Source organism: Hipposideros armiger, unplaced genomic scaffold (genome assembly GCF_001890085.2).
Source record: "Hipposideros armiger isolate ML-2016 unplaced genomic scaffold, ASM189008v1 scaffold_1242, whole genome shotgun sequence".
In the NCBI taxonomy this organism is placed as follows: domain Eukaryota; kingdom Metazoa; phylum Chordata; class Mammalia; order Chiroptera; family Hipposideridae; genus Hipposideros; species Hipposideros armiger.
In genome coordinates, this window is record NW_017732592.1 from 9,016 (window position 1) to 21,097 (window position 12,082).

The following is a 12,082-nucleotide window of genomic DNA, read 5'->3' on the forward strand; positions in this document are numbered from 1 at the left end:
TGAGGCCTAACCCACACACATAAGACTGATGACTGAGGAGCATATTAGATCCTCTGAGGCCTGTGAAAAACCACCCATGGTCAGAAAAAACTACAGCTTCCCAGTTAACCATCAACAATATCCTTGACTGTACCCTTTTTACTTGGGCATCATCTTCACAGCTCTTTTTCTTCAATAGTCAAGGAAAAAATAAGTAGTTTCACTTATGCATCTGGTTTTTTAACTACTGAAATTAGTATTGGAATGCATGAAGGGAAATGTCAGGCAAATAGTAAGGGACGCAATAGAAGAACAGAAAATTTAAAAAGGTAAATATAAAAAATCTATGAATTCTTACAAAAGAATTTCTTTAATAATCAAGAAGTGCTAATTAAAGGAAGTAAGTCTCATTTTCTCCAATGAAATGCCTAGCTTTTCCAAAGGTACACAGCATTAGCAAGCGAAACAACCATGCATTGCTCGCTCAATGTAAGATAAAGGCAAAGTACTAATATTCCTTGAGGTTAGTTAACACCATGTGAGAGGCAGAAAGACAATAAAGCCTTGGATTGCGAGTAACTTGGTTTGCAAGTGTTCTGCAAGACGAGCAAACATTTGTAATACATTTTAACGTGGTAAATGAACGATGTCTTGCAATATGAGTAGTTTGCTTCCAGAACGAATCATGCTCGCAAACCAAGGTATTACATAGTTGATTGTATAGCAAATAACTAATTCATTGCTGTCCAATATGGTAGCCACAAGCTACATAGGGATATTTCAATTTGAATTAAAATTTAGTTCCTCAGCAGTACTAGCCACATTTCAAGTATGGCTAGTAGTTACCATATTGGAGAACACAGATATAGAAAATTTCCATTACCATGGAAAGTTCTATTGAACAGTGATGAACTAGATGTTGTTAACATGTAAATAAGACACTTGGAGTAAAAGCTGACTTCTTTTAGTCTCTTCCAGCTTAAAGTTTCTGAAAGACTTTCTTGTTTGCAAAAACATAAAAATCATATATTTGTTAAGAATTACTTAAGATCAAGTATCAGTTTGCAAACATATTTAACAATTTAAAAAATATTAAATTTAAATCACATTTAATATAAAAAACTATGTATGCTGCTATATGCTTTCCCCATAATGAATATCATAGTAAAATTATATAAAAATCCTTGCAGCTACAGCTGTATATTTTCACAGCAGCAAGAGATTAGATATGCAGAAATATCAATTTGGATTTCAAAAATTGATAAGTTTAAATTTAAGCCTCAAAAGTCTGCCACCATTGAAAATCTAATTACATTTAATATGTACTTGGAAACCTAGAATGACTTCCAAATTATTTTCTTTATATTTTACTTTGTTTTATCTTTTAGTTACGTAAGAAAAGTTTAATATTCAGTTTATGTAAAAAGGATGAAACTCCAATCATCTTGTATTTCTTTCAGAAGTTATAAAGGAAACTATCAGCTTAGAAAAACTGAAATAGTGTCAAAATGTTAATTCAATAGGCTATAATAGAAACCTCAACTTTGCTGAGATTGCCACAAAAATGCTATGGTTCAGAAATTCCAACCTCAGCAGTAAACAAGATTCTAAAAATCTACATGATTACAGGTCAGTATCATTTGGGTTCTCCTTTTTAACACCTATAAAAATGTATGAATGTGACATTAGCATATGGAATGAAATTGGCTTCATAAGCCATACATGCAATCAATCTCATTATTTTACACTCACACTTGAGTATAAAATATTTATATACTCTATATACAACACAAAATGAATGAAATTATAAAGTATTGCACTTCAAAATAAAATTCTAAATAGCAATTAATAATGACAGCTATTTAAATGTTGATCACACTGACATTATTATTTTACATTATTGCCACGATAGTACAAAAGAAAGAAATGACAGGCAAATATTTAATATGGAAGTTAAAAAAATGTTATCAGGTATATGTTTTCTGCACAATCTCAACAAAATCCCAAGTAAACTTTTGTGAGAGAGACAGCTTTTCTGCTGAGCATACGCATACTTCAGATATATCTCTGTATAGGTAGAGCTATTCATGTGTTATAAAGATGTGAATTACTGCATTTCAATACCAGTTTACTAATTTACCTGCTTCATAATGCAATTTGATTCCCTAGTTACAATGCATGGTGTTGGGGGTGGGGGGTGCACCCATGAGGGAGCCCACAGACAATGAGTAAGATTTAAACAAGACTACTCACACCCTGGGTTGTCCAGTTGGGAAATTTGGCCTGAGAAGGGCTAGGTACAATGAAAAGAAGTAGGCAATCGTTCTCCCCAAACATACAAGTCTATACCCCCAATTTAAATGTTAATTTAAATTTAGCAATGGGTGATAAACTCACTACTGCACAGCTAACAATAAAACTTAATGATAAACAGATATTTGTTTTTCTCTTTTATACCTTAAATGTTTTCAGTCCTTCTGGTATTGACACATCTGCTTTCACCCATTTTCTGTGAGTTGATGTGTTATAGGTCCATAATATTTCTTCTTCCTTTGATTAATACAAAAAGACATTACTCATTCCCCAAATTCTACTCTCATGTTTACCTATGCACTCTCTTAATTACAGTTTAGTAGCGTTTACCCTATCTGTATATTAAGTACTAAGAAATCGAAAGTATTGGTGAAAAAAGCTGTATAACATTTTTTTAAAGGAAAAATAAGAAAATGGGGGGCATGACTAGGTGGAGCACAGATAATATTTAGGTCAGTGAAAATACTCTGTCTGATAATATAATAGTGCATACATGTCATTGTCATTTGCTCAAATCCACAGAATGTACAACATGCTGTATCATGCATCTGTATAAAGATCATTTCCCAGGTTGCAAAGTGTATGCAAAATTACGTTACTATACAAATATTCAATAAAAGTCTATAATGTACTCCAAAATTTTGCCTATGGTATTGGGCTTCATGATTTATGACAGTGCTTTTATGCTCTGAAATAATCCTGTTTTTCTTTAGATGTTACCAAACATTCAAGTTAATTTTACATTTCCCTGGTAAAGATAAAACAAATTGTTCATAATATTTACCTATCGAATGCACTGATTTTTCATGTATCGATACAGTGAAAGTACAGAGAGTGGCATAAATAGGTCTCAGGTTGAGTTCTGAAATTATCTCTGTGCCCCCTTTTCGCTGTGAGATAAGCATCAGCACTGGGAGGTGACATCTATTTGCAATGACACATGACACTGACACTCTCATAAGCATTTACCTCACGTGGCTTCACTTATTTCATTTATACCCAAGATTTTCTAAGAATACATCTATTTTGAACTTAGTCCTTTACCATCTGATGTCTACTCCAATTTCCTAGTCTTAAATATTTCAGAAGATAGTCTCAACCCATTAAAATGTACTTCATTTCATTATTTATTCATATCAATGATTAAGACTCCCACAAGACAGCAAAACATACATGGTAGACATATGTTCAGCTGACAGGTTCCAGGTCACATCAGGAGGAATTGGTTATGAAAAGTTGAGGCACACACAGCTAATTTTTCTTCCAATTATTTCCTAGGCAACTTTGGTTATTTAGCACCGAGACACTTATAACCTCCGCAGATGCTTTTAATGACACTGTTTGGCAAGTTGTATTCATCACTTCCCCTCACTTTCATTTATGAGAATAATTGAGAGCAATTGTGCTCTTTTTACCACAATGACTAATTGATTCTCCCCTGTTCTACCTGAAGAAGAATGAATTTATATATATATTTTTTTAAGTGAGCAGAGTTCTTTCTAAACTTAAATGGCTTTTCATACACATAAGTTAACGGTATATTGTGCATGAAATCTAGATTTTTCTACCACATTTTGCTGTCTAATGACACAGCAAGGAAAATGAAAAATAACCTACAATCAGCTTTTGTTTTATGTCTGTCCTCACTCTCAGATCCTACCTAGTGACTTTCGGCAGGTGTCATTGCGAAAGAGACCCTCAGCTCAGAAAAGCCTTTCAAGAGATGTTGTAATTGTTTATTATCTTAAAATCAGTTAATAAATAAAAATTTAAAAAAAATGCGTTGACTTCCCCAGACCAGCATGAATAGTGCTATTTTACCCTTCAAGAAAAATATTTATCACTAGATCTCTTAGAAATCCAAGTGTATTCTTCCCTCTTGCAGTGAAGAAAATCAGAGGTACCAACTTCAAGGTTTTCTTTTATTTTGTTTTTTAACTACTTTTGATTGCATGTGGGGACAGGACCATGTGCTTTGGTAAAGACCTTCCTTCAAGAAAAACATATTATGGCTTTTAAACCTGTATCACAAAAGAAAAGATGCCTTCTAAGGCAGCTGCTTTCCTGCCCCAGCCATGTTTTCTTCCTATTTGCCAAGGGGAATTTAGAGAATATGTAAAAGGTATCAAAGGGTACCCCACTATCCTTGGCTCACTGATGATGTAACTCTCCTCAGGATGAAAGATAGGCTGTTGCTGTGCTTATTGCCTTATAGATGATGGGAGGGCAGAGACCTAACCACAAGGATAGCTGGATGGCACCAACTAGAACTGCTGCACACTGAAGCTGACTCTGAGAGAGTCACCTTTTTATTTAACAACTTGCCATCTCCTGTGTTTTCTGTTTCTCAAGTTCTAATATCCTCTGAAAACTAAAGAAAATGAACCTGAGTGTTCTCTCTAGATATTTCTTGGTTTACCTGCACATATTCTAAGAGTCGTTTTCCATATTCTATTCGTGGAAGATGTAAATGATCATTTTCATCAAGAGCTGATTTTATAAATGATACATTTGGAGTGCACTTTAAAGGTGTGTGATAAAACATCAACTTGTGACTTAAAGGTACTTTGATGCAGGTTTTGCATTGGTGAGCAAAGCGTTACATGGCTAGAGCACAGCAAACAGAGTGTCAGAAAGGATAGAACACTGTCTTGCAGAATACTGGGTAAACTAATGAATCGGACATCAGCCAGCACTCTATGATATACCCATACACCCAACTGGTTCTCATTAATCCACTGGATCAGTTCTCCATGATTAACTCCTTTTCTTTAACGTGGGAAATGGAATGCTGGTAACTATTCTTGTTATACGAAGTGATATCAGAAGCCAACTTGTTTTCCTGTTTTCTTGTACCATCCTAAAGCCACCAGAGAAATGGTATTGCTCATTTTGAGTAATTCTTAACTCCATTCTACACATATTGAAATTTTAAAAGTCCATCACTGGTGTTTAGGGCAGATTAGGACATACATGATACACATTTCTACTAAATGTAGATAAATAACTAATTCAACATTTAGTGAATATTAATTAATGACCTGCCTTGGGAAAAGCACTATCAGAGGACCATATATTTTACAGCATCTTTAACTATAACCCAAACATAAAATTTTTCTAGAATTTTTTTCACTATGTCTTTGTGGAAGAAGGAAATTTGAAATTATACAGAGTTGCAAATTTCATGGAAGCTCCCTGGGCTTGGATGAAACAGCACAGGTAATAATAACTAAAAGATGATTAAAATATAAGAGGTATGACATACACGGATAAGGTTTAACCTATTTTTTTCTTTTTTTGTAAAATTTCTCCCATGTATTTGGAGAGTTTGGAGTACCACAGAAAGAGCAGGAAGATGTTTTTGCCCCTCCACCAACCCACACCTAATCAAATTGAATGAAATATATCAAAAAGGTTCTAGGGCATTAGGCTGCCAAAAATGACTGCAAAAATGTCCCAAAGCTATAACAGTTACAAAATGCTAGAAATTGTGTCTCATTCATGTAACAAAGGAAAATGTATTAGGCCATCTAATGAGAGTATTCATTCAACATTATGCTTTAGAACTTTGTGAATGTCCTGGAAAAGAAAAGCAGAAGAAAGAAGACTAGACATGATGAAAATGACACAAAAGGAAAAAGGAGAGGTAATGTGATAGAAAAAATAGAGAATTCTTCCTGAATTGTCAAATATCTTGGTAATAAGCATTCTGATACTTGAGGATTAATTATGATGGCACTTCAAACTTCAGCTGTCAGAAATTAATGACAAAAAGAATCCTCAAGGCAGCCAAGGAAAAGAAGACAGTAACCTACAAAGGAAAGCCCATTAGATTATCATCAGATTTTTCAGCAGAAACTCTACAAGCCAGGAGGGAGTGGAATGAAATATTAAACTATTGAAAGAGAGAAATTATCAGCCAAGAATAATAATATCCAACAAAGTTATCCTTTTGATATGAAGGAGGACTAAAGACCTTTCCAGAGAGACAAGCTGAGGGAATTTTCCACCGCAAGGCCTGGATTATAGGAAATACTGAAGGAGGTTATTGTATCTGAAACAAAAAGACAAAAGGATACAAAACTAGGAGTAAGATTATTGACAGACAGAAGCAGGAAATAGCAACCCATATACAGAATAGGACACTATACACTTAAACATAACATAAAGGGTAAAGGAAATAAAAACACAAAAAAAGAAAAAGAAGACAATTTGCTACTGCAACTCAGAAGAAAATAGAACAGAAGAAAATGCTGTTGACAGGTGGTTAGTGGCACTTGATAAGTACAGATGATAAACACACCTTTGTTGAAACATAAACCTTGCTGATGTCTTGCTGATGGTTTCAGTTGGATTTATCCAGAGTATCCAGAGCCAAAGGAAACTGATATGGATGCTTTTACTGTCCTTCTTTTTTTTTTTTTTTTTTTTTTTTTTTGTGGAGGGCAGTGTCACTGGCCCTCATATGTGGGATCCGAACCAGGGCCCTCTGGCGTGCCAAGCCAGCTCTTAACCATCGCGCCACTCGGCTGGCCCTGTCCTTCTTTTTCTAATGTCAGAAATTCTGCAATAATTGTCCAATGTTCCCAATTTCTGGAATGATTGCTATTTATCCCTATGATTTCTTTTCTACTATCTATGTCAATAATTCTTCACAAGAGAAATTCTCAAACTATTTCAGGTATTTTCCCACTTGTTTTCAGTTAAAGTTAGGTTTGGGAAAAAAAAAAGAAAAACAGGTGTGGATTTCTCTTCCTCACTAGCATTACCACTATCACTTTTACTATGCCCAGAGTGTCATTTTTTTCATCCAAATGACTCATTTGTTTTTATTTAATCAATAATTACCAGCCTTTAAAATGTATTTGCTGATACCAGAACAAGTAATTTGCTTCCATCATATGTATAGCTTGAATGATATATAGATATAAAATCCAAGAGATCACATCAGAGCTTCAATACAGAGCTAATAATACAGAACCCCAAATAGCTCGTTTTTATTAGACCTAGTTTCATTAATATACTTTCATGAATTTTAACAATTTTATGAAACAATGTGTAAATTATTAAATTGGCTTTTGTCCATGACAGCATTTCCTAAAGCAGCTTCTTAACATTTCTTTTTAAAAGTACACTGAATAAAGTCAAGTGAAAGAATACCTAAAGCCTACATGAAGAAACACAAGTTGCCAAGAACAGAAATTTCATTTACTCAATGGATTTGAAATAAATGTAAGTTCCTTCTCACCTTATTATTATAGAGCCCTACTCTCAGTAAACTGTTTTCCATAGCATAATAAAATTGAAGATGGCAGTCTTTTCCCAAGCAGTGACACACAGAGCTGCTTAGAGAAGCCCTGTTGTCCGAATGATTAAACGTAGAAGTATCCTTAGCCCCTAGCCACATACAGTAACCTGAAAAATAAAAGAAAAGGAAACAATTTAGAAAAAAACAATTAGCTACTTTCTGTTTGAACAAAATTATTTTATTTCTAGAGTTTTCAAAACCAGCCTTGGATCACAAATACTTTGTTTAAAAGGATATGATGGTTTGAAATGATTACATCAACTACAAATGACAGGTTTTCATGTCCACATGTGCTTTCTAAAATTCATCAAAATCTGCTCTTAATTCCTGAAATCAAAGCTTGATAGTACCCCCAATGTGAAAATTCAATATTCTTATAAAAAGAAATTTACTAATATAAAATCTCTTTGCCAACAGATTATCATTTTCTTTTAAATGTCACAATTCAATCTTTCTGTAATCGAGAATTCATCTTTCTTCCCAGAGTTTTTCCCTTTTGATTATTATTTTTTTTTACTTTTTACAGAAAACCTTTATAGTTGGAGATCATAATTTAAAATGCCCTGTTTCTTACCAAACTCTATGGCAGCCTCAGATTATCTACAGTCCTACAAAACTGCACCTACAACTTTATAGTCCATATAAATGTTGTCAATCAATTTTTTCCTAGATAATTCTTAGAACCAATTTGGGTTGTTCTTGAACGCAATAATATAGACTATGCAGATATACAAAGCTATTTCTGTCATTTTACAACTTCAATTTTCAAAAATAAACTTTTTCAAATGCTTTAATTCTTTGTAAGTTATTCCTGCAGCCTTTAAAAACTGACACTCTTCTTTAGTAGAAATGTTAGACTTCAATCAAAATAGCAGAGTAAGTTAATAATTTGCCTCTGACCTATACACAAGGAAATGACAAATAAAATGAAAACACATTTTCATGAAAGCAGAAACAGATCAAATGCCAGATAAAACACCTCAAAAGATAGGAAAGAACATATATGCTATTATGAGCAGGGCTGAAACCACAGAACTCTTTGACTTCGGGGCCAAAAGCAGGCTGTGGTAGCTTGAATTTTGACTAATTTAAATGTTGCAAAAGCTGGAGGAGCAGAGTCAAATTCTTTCAATGAAGCCAAAGACTCAGGCTCAGAAGCCCTGCTCATAACCTGAGGTAGGAAACATACCTACCCTCACTGTCTCTGGCTATGCCTAGGAGATAGGATATGCAAACCTGTAAGCATTACCATGAAACAGGAAACCATACACTAGTATTGTTACTCATGTCAAGGTCTTGGGGACCTAAGTAATGCTCCAACAAAATCACTGAACCAGGAGGTAGGAACAAAAAATATATATATCAGGAATAAATGGAGGAGGCTGAAGGAGTGCAAATCTACTGTAATAAATGTTATCAGGAGATAACGGTCTACCACCAAGTAATTAGAAATAAAATAAACAGACTTTCATTCTTAAATTGTATGATCAGAGAGATTATTTAGGTGTGAGGTCAATGTAAAAACGTTTGAAGTTTATAAATACTAAGCAAGTTCAATTCCACAGATCTTTCATAAATAAAAGAACAATTAATTAAAAAGTGAACCTTTGCAAGAAGGAAAAAGGAGCCAAAAGGGAGAGAACGAAATAAAAAAAACAATGGTGAGTAAAGAAAATGATAAAATATGTCATTGTAATAATTGGAAATATAATAGCTTCCAAAGAAATTGACTTAAAAAACTTTTTGAAAATGTTAAACTACAATTCAAGACCAAAATAGGGGTTAAAATGATAGTTAAATTGTGCCAGGGTCCTTCTATTCCAGAAAGAGAGAAATATACTGAAGCACTTTAGGTTTTGTTAAAAAATATTTTAATATTGAAGATATATGTTAAAAAATCTAAACAGCTGCAAAAATATAAGGAATACAAATCAAAGCCTCTACACCAGAGAGGAAAAAAAAATTAAGATGAAAGACTTTATCACCCAAACACCTTTATAGACATCTCACCAAAAAGGATATACAAATGCTAAATAAGGATATGAAGCATATGCTTACTATAACATATCATATGTTATCAAGGAAATAAAAATTAAAACAACAATAAGATTTCACTACGCATCTATTAGAATGGCCAAAATCCAGAACTACAGACAACACCAAATGCTGACGAGGATGTGGAGCAACAGGCATTCTCATCCATTGCTGGTGGGGACGCAACACGGTACAGCCACTTTGGGAGGCAGCTTGGCGGGTTTCTTACAAAACTAAACGTACTCTTACCATATGGTTCAGCAATCATGCTCCCTGGTATTTACCCAAAGGAGCTGTCAACTTGCATCCACACAAAAATATGCATGTGGAATGTTTACAGCAGCTTTATTCATACTTGCCCAAATTGGAAGCAACCAAGATGTCCTTCAGTAGGTGACTGAATATGCTGTGGTCCATCCAGACAATGAATATTTTTCAGCATTAAAAGGAAATGAACTATCAAGCCCATTTAAAAGCACAGACACGCCTTACATGCATATTACCTAAGGAGCCAATCTGAAAAGGCTACATACTATACAACTCCGACTGCATGATATTCCAGAAAAGGCACAACTATGGAGACAGTAAAGTCTCCATGAAAGTAGAAAAAATAGCTATCAGTTTCTGCTGGAATAAAATTTTAAATTATGAATTTTAAAGAAGACTAACAGTGCCCCTTTAAAAAAAAGAGAGGGGGCTGGCCGAGTGGCTCAGTTGGTTAAGAGCTCACTCAAGAGTGTGAGCTCTGAGCAACAGGGTCACTGGTTCGATTCCCGGCCCGAGCTGGGCTGCCGCTGAGCAGCCAACAGGTGACAGGACAGCTCAGCTAAAAAAAAAAAGAAGAAAGAGAAAAATAATGGAAAAAAAAGTACACAGAAATCACAAATTTAATGTTAGAATACGAGGAAGAAACTCATTGACAATACTGCAGTGATAAGATGAGATAGGAAAAAAAAGTACACAGAAATCACAAATTTAATGTTAGAATATGAGGAAGAAACTCATTGACAATACTGCAGTGATAAGATGAGCTAGTAAGTTTGACTTTATTTTTCCTTTTTGTTCCTACAATCTATTATCTCCTGATGATACAAAATAATAAAATTAAAATAGTTAACCTAGCATAATTTTTCCTCTACACTGTTGGAAATATGATTGCTTTCTTCGCTTTGAATATCCACGGCATAATACAGTTTCAATAAAATATTGGATTGTCAGAAAAGTCATGACGCATTTTTACAATGAAAAACATAGAAAAAATACTTCATGACTTTTCCGACAACCCAATATAGCAGAATGTTCACCAAGACCCCTAATTAAATGTCTTCATACTAGTCACAATAAAGCAGAATTCTAAAAAATAATATATAGAAGATATTACATATTTTTAATTTCCTACCTTCATCATCACTACTTTGCTTCTGCTGAGCTATAGATTCTAACGCAGGAACTTCTCTTGCTTTTGTGCGCATCCAGGAAATTTGCCCAGCAGATGCTTCTGATGTCCAGCCACACATGTCAAGTTCAAATCCACAGGCCTGACACACTACAGAGAGGAAAAAAGACCTTGGTGGATAATCACAGCCTCTGAGAGTAGCTGTTTGGCCATGGTTATATGAGTGTGTTGCAATCAGGCTTAAACATATACACACACCAATTCATATCTGGAAATATTGACTCCATAAGCCTTAGAGTGTACCAGCAACTATTTTTCCAAAGTTCTTCAGCTGACTCAAACGGGCATCCTCCCAAACGAGAACCACTGACATTAAAAAAAAAAAATGAAAAGAAGTTTCCATTTTTTTCTTGTACCACTGCTTTGCTTGTGATTTTTTTTTTAAATGGCATAATATCTGGCCTTACCTACTATACGGAATTAAGATAGTTTAAATCATTGACTCTTCATAACCACATTAAAATGATAAAGGAGAAATACTGTATTTAATTCTAAGGTGGTCTTTAATGGAATTGTTTTATAAAACAACAACACCTTAAATGGACATATTTTCTATCTTTCACTTTTTGAATAAACCACAGACTTCCAATAACACTTCAGCTAAAACACAGACATAAGGCAACAAATGTTGGCAAGTGAGTATTCCTACTAGTGATCTGAGTGTCATGAATGGACAGCACACCCACTCGCTGCGAGTGTCACTTTAACACTTACACCTCAATCCATTTCTGTTTTCAAAACTGCAGAGGCTTGTATCTGGATGGCATAGTTTCTGCTTGGTATCCGAGGCTTCTTGACATGGTAAAATTTTATCTGTTAAATTCAAAGATTAGCAAGCGTGAGATGCAGGTGCAACTTAGAAAGGCTCATGTATTTCTTAAAATGTCTGCATATGTTTTACAAAGCACACTTCACCCAAGTCCTCTCTTTGGCAGCATCTCCCCTTAGGTAGATCTGAGAGAGAGAGAGAGAGAGAGAGAGAGAGAGAGAGA